The following is a 15,775-nucleotide window of genomic DNA, read 5'->3' as shown; positions in this document are numbered from 1 at the left end:
GTTGAAGGATGCTAAAGTTTTTAGGGGCATATTTACAAGAAAGTGGCGCATTGGTCCAGATGCACCACTTTTCTTGCGTCGCCTCTACCCCACCTAGCGACACCATGGTTGCACCATATTTATAATACAGCAAACCATGGCAGACGTTAGGACAATATCGTCAATTTTTGACACTATTGTGGCACTTTGCTGCACTAGCGCCAAGAATTTTGACGCTGGTGGAGCAAAGCACAGGGAGGCCCATTGGCTAAGCAGACATTAAAAATAACAGAAAAAAAATAGCACAGTGAAGTGTTGTAAATTTTACTGAGACATTTCTTTGGGCCTCCCTGCATCAGCACGCGCCCTTCCATACATTATGCCTGGTGTAGGCACAATGTGACGCAAGGGTTTACAAAGCGGCACAATGCAAGCATTGTACCACTTTCTAAATACGGGGCAGGAGAAAGGGCTAACTTAGCATTAAAAAAAAAAAACGCTAGGGCCGCCCAAGGTGGCGCTAGGGCTTATAAATATGTCCCTTAGTGTCTTCAACTTCTCCTCAGCTCACCATCAACTGCAATTGTATCAGGACTCAAGACATTTGACCTCTTTTGTAACCCCACTGGGGCTTATCGCTTTGTCAGGATGCTGTTTGAGTTAGCCTCAGTGGCAGCCTGTTTCCAACACATTATGAAAAGAGTACCTGTGGGGGGTGTTGAATGTCTTGATTTTTCAAGATGATATATTTATTTATGCCAAGGATGTATGTGAGCATGACAATGTTTTGAGGACAGTGTTGAAAAAATTGACAATGGACTCACTGTGAAGAAACAAAAGTGTAAGTTCAGGGTGACTTCGGTCACCTACTTGGGTGACAAAGAGCATGTGAGTTCATTTTTGGGACTCAGAGCTCTACTCAAAATTTGTGAGAGGGTTTGCAAGTGTAGTTTAACTGATCAGATCATTGTTAAAGAAAGATGTTCATTTCATTTGGTCGAATAAACGTGATGAAGTGTTAGGAACGATTAAGCGGGAGATTAGCAAAATGCAAACCCTGGGACTCTGGCACCAGGAAGAAGACTATCTTGAAAACAGAGGCTAGTCTCAAGAGATTAAATGTAGTGTTATCCCAGATGACTGATGGTGATGAGAAAGTAGTGGCGTTCACCTCAAGAGTGCTTAAAGGGGCAGATGAACATTATTTGTGCATAGGAAGGGAAGTTGTAGCCAGAGCTTGGGCCATGGAACATGTTAAGTGTTTCTTGTGGGGCCTTCCTTTCCTTGTGAGAAGATATCGTCCACTGGTACAAGTCTTCTCATGCAGACAGAGTGAGAGGCTAACTCCTAGACTTCAGCGTTGGAGTGAAGGAGTAGAAGATTTAAACTTTCAAGTACAATAATTATCTAGAATGGCGAATAAAGCTGGTGAGTGCCTATCAAGATTATGGATAACAAGTAAAGGTGAAGGAGTCCGTAAGCATGTTGTGTGAATTGGGTCATGGAATCTACTATTTCCAAGGATGAATGGGCCAGGAGCATGGAGGAAGATGTGTTATTTGCTACCTTAAAAAAGTATGTGAAGAATTGGCCAAATTATAAGGGTTTAGACCAGGAATTGAAATCATTCTGTTATGTCAAAGATTAACTTATCTTGTTTCAAGCTGTTTTCATGAGGAAGACAGAATGGTTCCTACTGTAGGCATAAGGGACAAGGTGATTAACCCAAGTCTCGAGGACCATCCTGGAAGGAGTCTCACTAAAGCCAAAGTGAGAGAGAGGCATTGGTGGCCATGTATGGATTGACAAGTGGAGAATGTAGTCAAAGTGTAGTATTTGTGTGCTACCAATGATGAAACTCACTTTACCAGTTCTGCTCTACTGTCACCAGTTGCTGTACCTGATGGCCCCTGGACCAACTGGCTTAGGACATTATGGGACCTTTTAAATTGCTGTCACATATGAAGAGGTTTGTGCTATTGTTAGTGAATTATACCTCTAAATGGGTGTCAACCAGATGTGCGGGTACAGTGAAAACTAGAAATCTATTGGAATTTCTAAAGGCTGAGTTTGTGTGAGGGAGTACCTAAATATCAGGTCACAGATAATGGAATCCAGTTCACATCGTAAGAACTGCAGGAATTTTTGACTGAGTATGGAATAACAAAGAATGGTCCTTTATGCACCACTGGCCAATGGCTTATAGCACATGAACAGAATGGTGAAGGTTGGTGTGCAAAGGGCCATTGGGACTAGAGTTCCTCTGAAGGGAGTGCTCAGAGACATGTGGTGGACACACCGTATTGCTCCAAATAACATCTCCCAAAAATCACCTTTGGATTCTTTAATAGGGAGAGTGGCAGTATCTAAATTTAATCTTGGGTGGATGCCTGCCAAAAAAACAGTAGATACACAAGATGACGCCGGAGTCCTATCAGCAAAAGTATAAAGGCAGATCTGATGAACAGTTCAGTAGAAAGGGACAAATGGAATGTAGGAGATTTGGTCCTGGTGAAAAAAACAAGGTAGGAAAGGAGTGACTGAATTCATGGGTCCAATTGTGATCATTGTCATCCAGAAAAATGTGGTGCTGGTGAACAGGGGTGGTACATGGAGCATGTCCATATTAGCTAAGAATGTGAAAAAATAAACCAATCGAAATTGTGGCAATGATGTGATGTCAAAGAGAATTTTCAACACTGGGGACAGAATTCCATCAGTGGATCTTTACAAATAAGAGGTCTCTGAAGATTTTTTTTCCAAATCATCTTCTACGAGAATTAGGAAAGCCCCAGGTTGATTCAAAGATTAAATTATAAAATGATTTCTTTTCCTTTGTGTTAGTTGGTTTTTGCGGTGGCATTCTTCATAGGTAACTTGGCTTATTTTGTGTATTACTTCATTTGTTTTATTATTGTTGGGTAAGTGGGATGTATTGTAGTTGCACATTCTATAGTTTACTGTGTTTTGCACATTCCATCTGTTCCTTCAAGTGTTGCAACGTGGCACATGCTAGGAACGCTCATGGTCTCCATGGATGCCAGTTCCATTGGCAGAAATTGAAGGCTGCGAGCTGACCTACCTGGCTGGCACTGTTGGAGGTGCATATATTGGAGAAATAATCTTCTTTGAAGCCTAATTGGGTCTACTTCTCAAAAATATCCTACTCCAATGTACATGCATATTTACCTTAATCTGTACTATTTTATATCTACAAATATCCCTTCATTTAAAATATCCCAATCTTTCCTTCTTTGAAAATCATTCACCTGTAAACTGAAAGCCTAATTTGCTCAAGTTTATCTCTTGATCCCACCAACCTTCTGCATGAACTGACATACCACTCCCACACCATTCTCATACTAACTTAATCTACCCTAAAGAAACTGAAGTAAATTCATGAACTGATTTTCATGAGACAATAAGACTAATTCCAGTTACCAGCAATAGCCACTAACCAGTGATGAACCACAGGTTCCAGAACAGCATGCTGCGCAGGCATAAAGCACTGGAATGCCTAGTGAGAGGGTAGTAACCACTACATAAACGCAATAAAATACAATAGAAATCCTATACTAATACCATTGACACAGCCTGTTGGCAATTATGTTGTCTGACCAAAAACAGGTTTCATTTCATCATCAAGAATAACTTAAAATTGTATGATATTTCAGAATAACGAGTCCCCGGGGTGGACCTTTTAAGGAGCATTGTGGAGTAACAATGAAGATAATAAGGTTTACAATTGTAAAACCTTGCTTGAGATATACAAAGCTTCAATTGTTATGGCCATGGTGACACCGACTCTTGCCAGTGCAACTCTGTGCAAATGTGTAATGAGTTATGCATGTTGAGCATCCATTGGTCAGAATAAACTCAGCTGTTGCTGACCTGGTCTCAGACAAGGTGATAATTTAGTGAGCAGCACATTAGAATGGTTTCACACGGGCCAAAAAGCAAACACACCCATTCTGCCCCCCACAGCCCACACATTCTGGGCAGGGTAAGTCTACAAAGTTACAGGAATTACAAGAAATACCCCCAACCCCCTTGCCTGTGCAGGTTGTAAGAAGGGTAGTATATTTAAACCTTGAGCCTCTTCCTCTAGGAGTGTGCACAGATCATGACATGTGGCAGAGAGACCACATTAAGTTGAGTCCAAATACTTCCTTGAGTTATAATAACCCTGCAGTCACCTTGAGTTTTCCAAAAATAATATAAAAGGTTGTTATGGAATCGAAGGGCAAGTATATATTCAGATGCAGAGTGTAATACGCTATTTATTACTATTGCTAAGGTTTGGGATGAGTTATGAATCATGAGAGACAACAATAGTAATAAATAGAACAATGTATTCCGTATATCTGCGTATAAGTTTTATTCCAGGGAATATTTCATGAGTATTTGTTTGAGCAAACAGTAGATCAAAATCAGGATGTGTGTGTGTGTGTGTGTATCCACTGTTTGTGGAATATATATATATATATACACACACACACAGAAAAAAAAACAGATTACAAGGACGTTCTAGTTAAGGTTTTGAATTTACTCGAACAAAACCATAAAAATTCAGCAGTTGTAGTTAAAGCTTTCGAATAACTATAACTCGCGCCCCTTGCCATGCATAGTTTTTCCTTCAATAATTTCAGTGGTAATATTTTATTTATAATGACGTTATATAAGTTATCATTAGTGATGTAATATCTGGGGTAATTATTAGTGCATAACGAGGGCACAAGTTATAGTTACCTCATCCCTCAGGGCCCGGCCTAAATATTTAATTTATAGGGAAGGGGAAGAAAAAGATGGCCATGCAGATCCCCTCCTCAAGCAAATCTTGGCCCCAGGGACCCCCATCCCTTGAGGCCCGGCCTAAATATATAGATATTTTTTTCTTTTTGTTACGGTTCGGGGGCAGCGCAGTCCCCCTCCCCAGGCCGATCTCAGCCCCCGGGGACAGGAACAATTTATTTAAAATGTTGGTTCCGTGGAGGGGGGGGGGGGGGGGAATTGGGGGACATGGCTCCCCTCCACATGGCCGATCTTGGCCCTGGGGACCCCATCCCCCGGGGCCCTGCCATGTGACCTGGGTGTCCCCCAGGGCTCCCAGTTGTGATGATTATGGGGACCGTGGGGGGGAGCAATGATGCCCCCATGGTCCCAGCTGGCTCTCCACCTCCTGTGGGAGTCAGCTTTGCTGCCAATGAGAGCAGTTTCCTCTGTGTGCCTGCCTGCATCTTTGCGGGCAGGCAGACAGAGGAATCTGTTTGACAGCCCTCCCTTCATTAGACCAGAGTGTTTGCTATGGCTTGGCGGCACCAGTCAGTGGCTCCTTGAGGAGAGGGGGGCCGCACAGTTCCCCTCCAACAAATAGCCCCAGGGAGATGGTGGTCCCTGGGGCTACAGGGGTCCGCAACAGATCCCCTATTCGCTCTTAAATCTGCCCCAGGGTGGGGGTGGTCCTGGAGCTGAGAGGGGGAGGGGGGCTCACTGCGCCACCACACAATTATAAAACTTCCTTGGCCGGTGGTGGTCCCCGGGGCTGCAAAGAGGTCACGCAGCCCCTCCCAAACATGTTAAATGCCCTGGGGAGGTGGTGGTGGTGGTCCCATGGGCTGTCGGGGAGACATTAAAAATTATGAGTGCTCCGGGACCTGGCCCACCCAGGGCTCATTGAAAAACAAGCGTGGGAGCACGCACTAGTATTTTTTTTATTTTTATGTTTTACTTCGAATTTGCTGCAAATTCTTTTTTTAAAATGTTTTTCCATTCTGGGTTGGTCCCTCTGGGACCCCACCACCAGAGCTAAGGGGTCAGGATGTTGCTACCCTGGCTCCTTATCTATTTTTGTGTGTTTTTTGTCTGGGACTCAGCTGAAGCCAAGTCCCAAGATGGCTGCCAACACTTCCTGATTTGAAGTGCTGGCAGCCAATCACCGCTGTGCATTTCCTTGCATGAGCTAGTCTTTTTTTCGTGAATACTTCGTGGTCAGAGATATACACATTAGGATTTCCCTAAATTTCTCAATAACTGCTAAACTGTTTTACACCAAATTTCACTGAAAAAACAAGATTACAGGGACGTTCTAGTTGGGAAATAGAATTTAAAAAAAATAAATATATATATATATATATATATATATATATATAAATAAATTCACTTAAAAAAAACAAAAGGTTACAGGTATGTTATAGTTAGGCTCACATTTTAAGCATACAGTGTATGAATGTGCCTACGAGTAGTACAGTACATGAAGGATGTAGTGCTCTACAGTGTGTGCAGGATAAGTGCATGTGCTGGTTTATGGGTACCTGGGAGTGGCACACCGTATGAAGGTACAGTGTGTGGGTGTTATATGCGTATGCCAGTTGTATGTGGGCCTGTGAGCGATACAGTACATGAAGAATATAGTACTGTGCAGTGTGTGTATGCTGTATGCATGCAGTGGGTTTATGTGTGCCTGTGGATAGTACAATACACAGAGGATCCTGGTGAAACAAGGAGTGGAGGTAGAGCGATCCTCCAGACAGGTGTGTGGATTGCTGGATTCCTGTAAGCTGTGTGGCACACTTAGTGGGGGAAGAGAGAGGGTTGAGGGGGGTAGGACCAGGCCTCCCATGTACACTTTAAAGGGTGCTCTTTGATTCAGTGAGAGGTCACAAAGAAGGGGCCTGGCACATTTCAGGAAGAAGATGGAGGTAATAAGATATTCATAAAGAGAAAGTCTGGGAGCCCTGGGCTAACCTTTCGATGCACATTAGACAGTGGCTGACATCCAGGTGTGAACTGCAATCACTCCCCTTGCCTGTGTTGTGGGCTTTGGGAGACACTCCTGCTGTGACAGACAGCTTTTCAAGAGGAGGCGGGAACAGAGAAGTAGGTACTTCAAAAGATGCAGAACCCCAACATAAACCTTCAAAGACTCAGACCCCAAGTTACATTTGATGTCTGAAAGAGGTCTATAGGAGGGGAGGCCGAGACCCCAAAAATCATTGTCTGCCAAGCAACCAGACAGGCAGTGTGATGAGGGGATGCTCTGCCAGACTTCTGCCTGTGTCCAGGACTGGGAGCCTAGACCTGCTAGTCTCCCTGCTGGGAGAGGGGACATCACCTAGGGAGTCCAAGACCACCTGCCTGCTTGCCAAGACAATTGTGCCCTGTAAGGGAGAGGAGAGAATTGGATGGAGCAAGGTCCAGTGAGGAGACCTGTCGAGTGGACTACCTCTGCGAGGTGTGAGAAATTGGCAATACAGAAATCAAGCAAAGGAGAACCTTCAGGCCAGCTAAATGCTGATGAAGAAATTATAACTCCAGAAAACTATGCTAACTGGGTATCCGGAAAGTCAGGTGATGTTGGTGCTAAAGACCATTTGTCTCAGAGCTTTGGAGGACAAATTGTGTGGTCATTCAAGGTAATTCAGAAGGTTTGAGAGGTAAGCTACTTGGTGGACACACATGCCATAACAGAACCCAAGAAAGTGGTCCTCCGGAGGGACTAAACATTGAGAAATTTCACAGTCCTTGGTCAAGTCCTGCTGTGCTAGTACAAAAGTGGTGGTCTACTGACATGTGGTTCTGTGTGGACTACCAAACCCTTAATAAGGTAGCCAAAACAAATGCCCACCAAAACTCAAGAGCTGATGAGCTTGTGGATTAGTTAGGTGCTGCAAAGTACTTGAGCACCTTGGATCTGACCAGAAGATATTGGCACACTGCTTGACACCACTGCATTTTCTACTCCAAGGGCACGATATTAGTTTAAAGCAGTGCTCTTTGGATTGAAGAATGCTCTTGCTACTTTTCAGTGGCTGGTGACACATATTCTTGACGGCTGGTAGAATTCTATATGGCATACATGGATGACACTACGGTTTTCAGCAATTCATGCAGGATCTCATGAGGCGCCTAGGACAGGTGTTGGCAAGACTACAGGAGGCAAAAGTGACCAAAGCAACTGTCAGGTGGGACAGCCCTCTGTAGTTTCCCTTAGGCATGAGGTGGGGGAATGGGATGATTCACCCATTGGATTTGGAGATTCAGTCTGTGATGAAGCAGGAAGTGCCTACTACCCAGACTGAAGTGAGGACCTTTTTAGGACTCACCAGGCACTACAGGAATTTTGTGGCAAGTTATGGGAGTGTAGTTGCCCCATTGACTGATTGGATCTCTAAGAAGCAGCCCAGGAACATACTATGGACTGAAGCGCATCAGAAAGCATTTGAGGAACTAAGAAGGTACTATGTGCTGCACCTCTACTGAGTACAGTCAACCTTTCATTTTACAGATGGATGCCTCTGATAAAGGAGTTGGAGCTGTGTTAGTCCAACTGTATGACAAAGGTAGACAGTGTCCATTAGCCTTTATTAATAGGAAACTACTACCTAGAGAACAAAACTGGACAGCTTTTGAGAAGGAGAGCTTTGCCTTAGTCTAGGACCTGCATAAGTTCCACCCTTATTTGTTTGGCACTAATTTTGTGGTGCAAACGGATCAAAAGCAACTGAAATGGTTAGTGGCTATTAAGGGAGAGAATCTTAAGTTGTTGAGATTGTCTATTTCTTTGCATGGTCTAGACTTTGTTGTGGAGCACAGAGCCAGACTGAGCCACAGGAATACGGACAGACCTTCCCACTGGTTTTACCGATCTGACCACCCAACCTCTCCAGGTTAGAAGGTGGTTCAGGGTGTTCCGATCTGGGAGGGGCATCTGTTGGGACAGAAACGTCCTCTTCCTGGTAATGGATGTGCACTTCTGTCCTAAGGGCACCACTGTACTGATGTCTCGATTTCTAATGCTAATTTTTGTTGTCATAGGCAAACAGATCATGCGTGTGACCAATGACATAGGCTTGTCTCTCAAATTGCAGTCTTGTTGGACCAGCAGGGGCACCCAATTTACTACCCTTATAGTGGCAGAAGGTTACTGCCTTTGCCAGGAGTTAAGAAGCTTGGGTGTAATGGTGGGAGCATACAGTACAGTGATCAGCAAGACTGGATGATTCCTTTCTAACATGTGTCACTGGAGTGAGGTCTAAATGCACACTTGCTTTTTGAGGGTTCCACTGCTGATTGCTTAACTCACCCTTGGCATACATCAGCCTGGTATGAAATTCTGCGCAGAGTAGAAGTTGTGTACCTGTGCTGGGAGTATATGTGCGTGAGGAGGGTGCCATACAGGGCTAAAGCGGTGCTGACTAGTGCATGCATTGTGTATGCACGTGTTGGAGGTGCATGTGTCTGAGTGGTACAGTACCTGAAAGACGAAGTGTAATGCACTGCGTGTAGGATAAGTGCATGTGCTAGTTGTATGTGTACCTGCAAGTGGTACAATACATGATGGATGCAGTGCATACATTTTAAATGCATAATACATGCATTATGGGTACACTAGCAGATCCAAGGGTTGGATTACAATAAGATGCTGTTGATTACAACATTCAGACTTATTTGGGTTAATTCATTACATCCTTGAATATCAGGTCTGCAATAACCAATGCTTGTTAAATGTATTTTATTATAAACAATGCTTGTTGATTATGCACACTGTACGCCACCTGCTCCAACTGTAACTGCTAAAACAGGTGCTCTTCTCAATGTACTGAACGTGTGCCCCAATCAGAAGGCTAATTGCTCATTTTCTTAAAAACCAAATCAACTGCCAAAAGGCACATGTGCACATTTGATTTAAAGATGCTTGGGAGTCTGAGGCCTTGCTTGGCTTCGTACCTATTGCTCTGCTCACCTTATTCCAGTCAAGTCAAGTCCCTTGCCTCCAGCCTGCCTCCAGTCAAGGTCCAGTGTCCTCGTTCTCTGACCAGCTTCCAGTCGAGTTCCAGCATTTCTCATCCTTCAGACAGTCACCAGTTGTGTTCTGGTGATCCTCGGCCTACGGTCGGCTTTAAGCAGAGTCCTGGCTCTCCTCATCTTATGCCGACAATCCCATATTTCCTTGGAGAGAGAAAATAAAGTTGAAAAAACCCAGTTTGGGTTCTTCTGAAATTTAAGCAAGTAACCTCATTTCAAGGTAAAGAAAGATTAATCACTTAAATGAAAAAACAGAGCCCTGTTTTTAAAATAATTTATGACAATAACTAGCGTGATTTATTGTTCGAGTGGTAATCCAAGATACAGCTAAACAGACATGTAACAAGCGCTCTCCTAAGAATTAGGAGATTGGAAATAGAGCAAGTTTATCAAAACTATTATTGGCAAGAGATTACGCCAGAACAGCAAAAAGCCCTTTAGTCAAGTTGATTGTTTTTGGGTTTGAACAATGCTTCAGAGACTCTTAAAGTATTGTAAAAAGAGGAAGAGACTTGTTCAGCCTTATAGAAAAGTATGCACAATATGTCAACAATATCTGACATTATGTAATATACATTAGTTTATGCAAGTTCAATGTATTAATAATGTAATTCTTTTGCAACTCAGAATCCTAAAAACCAAGAACCCAGTATTTTGAGAAATCAGCAGTACGGACGCCCAACACAACACGCTGTCTAGGGTCCAGCAGTCCGATTCTGCAGTCCACGAAGCAGAAGCTGGCATTTTCTCCTTTTCCTCTCCCCAAAATCCCTTTCCCCTTGAGGACCTGCAAGAGGGCAATGTACTCTTCCTCTCGGTCACATTAGTCCTCATTTTTATTGGGGAATTGTCATTGCCCCATCGTAATGCCTGGAATTCAGGTGAGTGGCTTGCACAGAACAAAATGCAAGGCTTGAGTTCCGTTTTGGGAGACCAAAGCCTGCATGGAATAACATGAAGTAGAGGTAAGAGATTCTCTCCCCTCATCCCCAGACAGAATTGAGGATTGCTGCATTCATGTAAGCACACTGAAAGGAAGGACCAGACCTTACACTTCACAGAATCACAGAGCAGGGCTGGAATCCCTGAGATAACCTTTTGATGCACATATCACTGTGGCAGCCATTCAGGAGTAAGCTCTAGTCACTCCCATGCGTTGTGGGACAGTCAGCTTGGGAAGCACTCGTGTGACAGACTGCTTTTCTAGAGAAAGAGGGAACAAAGAAGTAGATACTTCAAAAGAAGCATCTAAATTGCTCAACACACCAATTTAGAGAGACATTTTAAATCGCATTTGGTGTCTGGAAATGGACTATAAGAAGGAAAGGCTGACACCCCAAAAATTGTCATCTGCCAAGCAGATAGATGGGTTACGTCAGGAGGGGAAGTTCTGCAAGACTTCTGCCTGTGACTAGGACTGGGGGGCCAACGTCTACTAGTTTCCCAGCTGGGTGAGTGGACATCAGCCATGGAATCCAAGACCACCTGCCCTGGAGCACCAACACCTAACTGCTTTCTAAGACCAGCGTGCCTTGTGATGGAGAAGAGGGCTGGAGGGAACAAAATCCAGTGGGGAGGCCTGTCAGGGGGACTCCCTGTGTGAGGAAACAGCTGCTGTACCCATCGGGTTGTAGCTTGTGTGCATGACTGAGTCAATGACACCAGCTTGCCAGGAGAGGGCCATCATGACAATAGCTGTGGAGTGGGGTACACCCTTAGAAGATAGGCCACACGGAGTATGCTTGTATGTCAATTTCATCTACCTGAAGGACATCACATCAGACCTTTCCCCACTACACAGTACACTCAAGATATTCGCTAGGGCTGCCAGACTGTGAGTAAACTGGGGAAAGTCAACCATAAACCCACACCACCCTGACCAGCTGTGGAACTCTGTATGCCTTGGTGACACTCCCCATTGCTGCCAGGGAGCAGCTACTTGCTATCTAGTGATATGTCTTTACTACACCCCCATAGACTTCTTCAATGGGAACCTTCGAGTTGCTTTGATGGCATTAAGTCGCAAATGCAGTTTTGACAATCATTACTACTTGCTCCTATTGGTAAAACAGCACAAGAGAAAATGATAATCCTACTTCCTCTGCTTTACTGCTTTCACTGATCTTACCACAGTACTGTAACATTGTTTTTTTGCAGAACTTGACTCCTTGCTGGGCACTTTCACCTGGTGGAGCTGACTGCGCCGTTTCGCCCTCCGAAAATTACAGCATCCCATCAACCGATAGGGACTAGGCACCCCATCCTTTGAGGTGTATTACAGTGTGGCACAGCTACAATGGCTCTCACTTTGAACAGCAGGAAGGCATATGGGAGAGACATGTGATACTCATGGTGTTCTCCCACTGCCCGCAGTCCACCACGTCTTAGTCCCAGGCACCACATCCTCAACTCTGTGACCCCTCCAGGTGTTTGTTGCATGTTCGTGCATGACACAAATACAGCATTTGGCACCGGACTCACTGACCTATACTCAGATACTCCCCCTAGTTGGCCTCCCTAAATTTCCAAGATCTAGCCTGTTTGACAAAGTGCTCCAGCCACACCACCGGAAATCTTTTCCTTAATGGCCAACTCCTCCTATATGACCACTCTCCGGGACAATTCCCGGTACACCATTGGCTTACACATACCTGCCATACCCACTGGAGCATCACAGGATCGGAGCCCGCATCCCACCCTGTTCTGCACACTTTACTTACAATGGGCTCTGGCCTCCACCTCATTACCTGGATATATAAAGCCACCTGTGAACTCACAATGCTTTCCCTAGATCTGCTTAGACACAAGTGGGAGGACTAAACATGACAACGAGTGAGCTAGAGCTTTAGAGTTCCCTCAACAGGTGTCCTCACCTTTCAAAAACCTGGAGCTCTTTATGCTCCACCAAGCCTACCTCACCTCTGTTCAAATAAATAATTTTTTCCTCAAGCAGGTGCATGCTGTCCATGTTGCCACATCGATGATGCAGACCTGGCACACATGCTCTGGTCATGCCCGGCCCTACACCACTATTGGGAAAACATGCATGCCATTTTGCAACAGGTCATGTAGCTCCCAGACATTGACATGAGAGGCATGCTCCCTCTGCATTTTTTAAATGCTGCAAGCAGCACAAAGTCCGCACCCATTTGATTTTCCTAGCTCTGCTTCTTGCCAAACACACGCTTACCCTGCATTGGTGCTCCCCAGCAACTCCCCGTTTTGGCTGCTTGGTATGGGGCAATCCATAAATGGTGAATGGCCGAGGAGGACACCATTTGATATGAAGAGGTGTACACCTCTGCTAGCGTCCCATCTCCTCACACTGGGCTACCCTTCTATCACAGTTCCTACAACACACTGGAAATGACAACCTCCTTCCTTGACATTAGTGATAATACCACCTCTCACCTCTCCCTCCATGGCAATTCCCCATTCTCATCTGCTCCCAGTGCAACTCCTACTTTTTTCTCCACCACTAGCTCTTGACCATGTGACCCATGTCTATTTGTCCCAGACCTTGTTCCACAGCATTTGACATCCCCCACACCTCACTCCCCACCTTCCATTTCATCCTACTTTATCTGGACCCTGCTTTACACAGCCATGACAACTCATTTTGAATCCATTGTATGCATGGTTTTAAACTCTTCATGGTGTACTTTATTAGCCATACTTGAAGTTCTCATTTATGTCTTTCACCTGCAAGACCTGTATGCACAACCATGCATACTCGTGCTTTAATGTGGTCAGCTTCAATTCTTTTCACACTTTAAAAAAAAAAATACAAAAATTAAAATGATCTTTAAAAAAAATGTAGATAGATGTGGGAAAGGCTGGCCCATAGTAAGGGCTAAAGCCTTGAAAAGTAACATTGCAGTGACCCTGTAAGCCAGGAGGGGCCGCCGTGGTAAAGACTGCCTTAGAATAAGGGCTAAAGCTTGCTTAGTAAAGTTGCAGTAACCCCATATGCCATGTTGTTCCATCTTGATTGGGTCAGGTCGTAGACTTAGTAATGGTGACTCGTAGGTCATCGGGAGCAACGAGTACTGCAACTGGTCTGACTCCATTGAGCAAGTGAGGATGCCTTGAGATATTGTCACCTCAGTTCGAGATAGACTACAGGAGCATCAGAATCACTCCTCCCTCCACTCAATCAGAAACGTGGAGATACTTGCTTCACAGGAAGAGTACAGCAAAACTCCCATCGTTGCTGTGGCACTACCGCAAGGGCAGAGGGAGCCTGCACCTGTTGAGAGTAGCTGCTGAGTCGCTGTGCAGCCAACTCTTCTGTTGGGGACCAGAGCCACCGCAAGTGTCTGGGGATGAAACGCACTCAAGCAGTCTGCGCGCTTCACTTCTACCAAAGTGGGTAAGACTTGTTTAGGGCCTATTGACCCCAGGGCAACTCACTGCTGAGAGCACTGCGGCGCTAGGGCACTGGTGACTTTAAGAGTTAGAGTCAACTTGAGACACCGACTGCTAGCAGGGCATTACCAGGAAGTTGCCAACGGTGAATGAGGAATAACTACTATCCTTAATGTGAAGAGGGAGTAGAGCAGGTAATTGCCATTGAAACGCTAGAGGGCCAACCTCAAGGGGAATTGCGTTTGTGTTGGAGAATGTCGTATTTTTCCTGTGTGTGGTTAGCGGTAGAAAAAAAATGCTTCTCCTTTTTCATAAAAGTGAATATTTGGCTGGACATTGATTTATTGCCGCTGCACACATTTTGAGCTGTGAGCCAGTGATCACTTTTCTGAATCCACACCTCTCCCCGAAAGCACCTTGGACTGCTCAACCACATTTACCACTGAGTCAAGTGCAGAAGTGGTACTTGGCTCAGTTGTTCAAAATTCATAGTAGACCAGGCCTCATCCCTCACGGTTGGGCCCCGGGCCACATGGCATGCCATGTGGCTCCTCTAAAAGGGATTCCGCCAGTGGCCAATGTGAAGGCAAGTCATTTAGCAAAAAGTTCTCATCAAAAGCAATTTTACCCACTCAGGTTTGGAAAGTACAAGCTAAGAAGGTTTCGGTCAAGTTGTGAGATTCTGAATGGATGTCCACTTATCTCTACCCATCTACCAACAGGAGTCCTGGCAGCTGCAAATCCCAAGGGGTGGGGTGAAGAAGAAAAGAAAAGAAAAAAAAAAAAAAAAAAAAAGAAGAACTTACCTCTCACCACGCCGCCGCCATCTCCTACTGCCTCGCTCCTCTTCCCTCGATGTGTTGTCCCAGCATTCACTGGGACACCAGCACAGGCTCCCCAGCAATCCTGGTGCTGCTTCCATGCTAAACTTAGCTTGAAAGTAGCATCAGGAATGGTCTGAGAGGCTCGGGCTGCCAGTTTCTTGGAGAAACCCAAGTGCGCATGTGTGTTTGGACAGCCTGCGATGGCCGGCCAAACACACATGCGCACTTAGGTGCACTCTCTCCTCCTCCCTCCCACCTTCAACGGGCAAACCCTGCTTTTCCCTGCATTTGTGGCTGAGCCAGCAGATGAAAAATAAAATGATAGTAAGCTATTGTTTCATTTTCCATCTGCTGGCTCTTTTTTGGGGGGGGGGGTTAGGAGAGAGGGTGAGGACCATCCACCATTGTGGAGGAGCCACCCCCGAGACCTGGTGAAAGAGACAGATGGTCATGAGAATATTTACCAAGACACCTGCAGAGAAGATCAGAAGAGCAAATTGAAGATTATTGGTCTCTCCGGTAAGTGTGCTATGCTTCTTTTTTCCTCAATCCCAAAAAGGCTACACCAAGTTTCTTCAGTAAACCATACAGTTTATGAAAAGTTTCCACACCACTTTTGGGCCATTGTAGGTAGACCTGCACTGTTCTGGATTGGTACTGCCTCTTATCCTTTCTTTTCTGCATTCCCATCTCAATTGTTTCTCAGGCAACTAACTATGCCCAAAAAAATCCTGTGAAAATGGCGCATCCCAAAACACCAGCTAACTCCACTGTTGCTATTACCTGGTGGCATGGAATTA

This window comes from Pleurodeles waltl, chromosome 4_1 (assembly GCF_031143425.1).
Source record: "Pleurodeles waltl isolate 20211129_DDA chromosome 4_1, aPleWal1.hap1.20221129, whole genome shotgun sequence".
Classification (NCBI taxonomy): Eukaryota; Metazoa; Chordata; class Amphibia; order Caudata; family Salamandridae; genus Pleurodeles; species Pleurodeles waltl.
The sequence above is the reverse complement of the archived record's forward strand: the minus strand, read 5'-3'. Positions refer to the sequence as shown.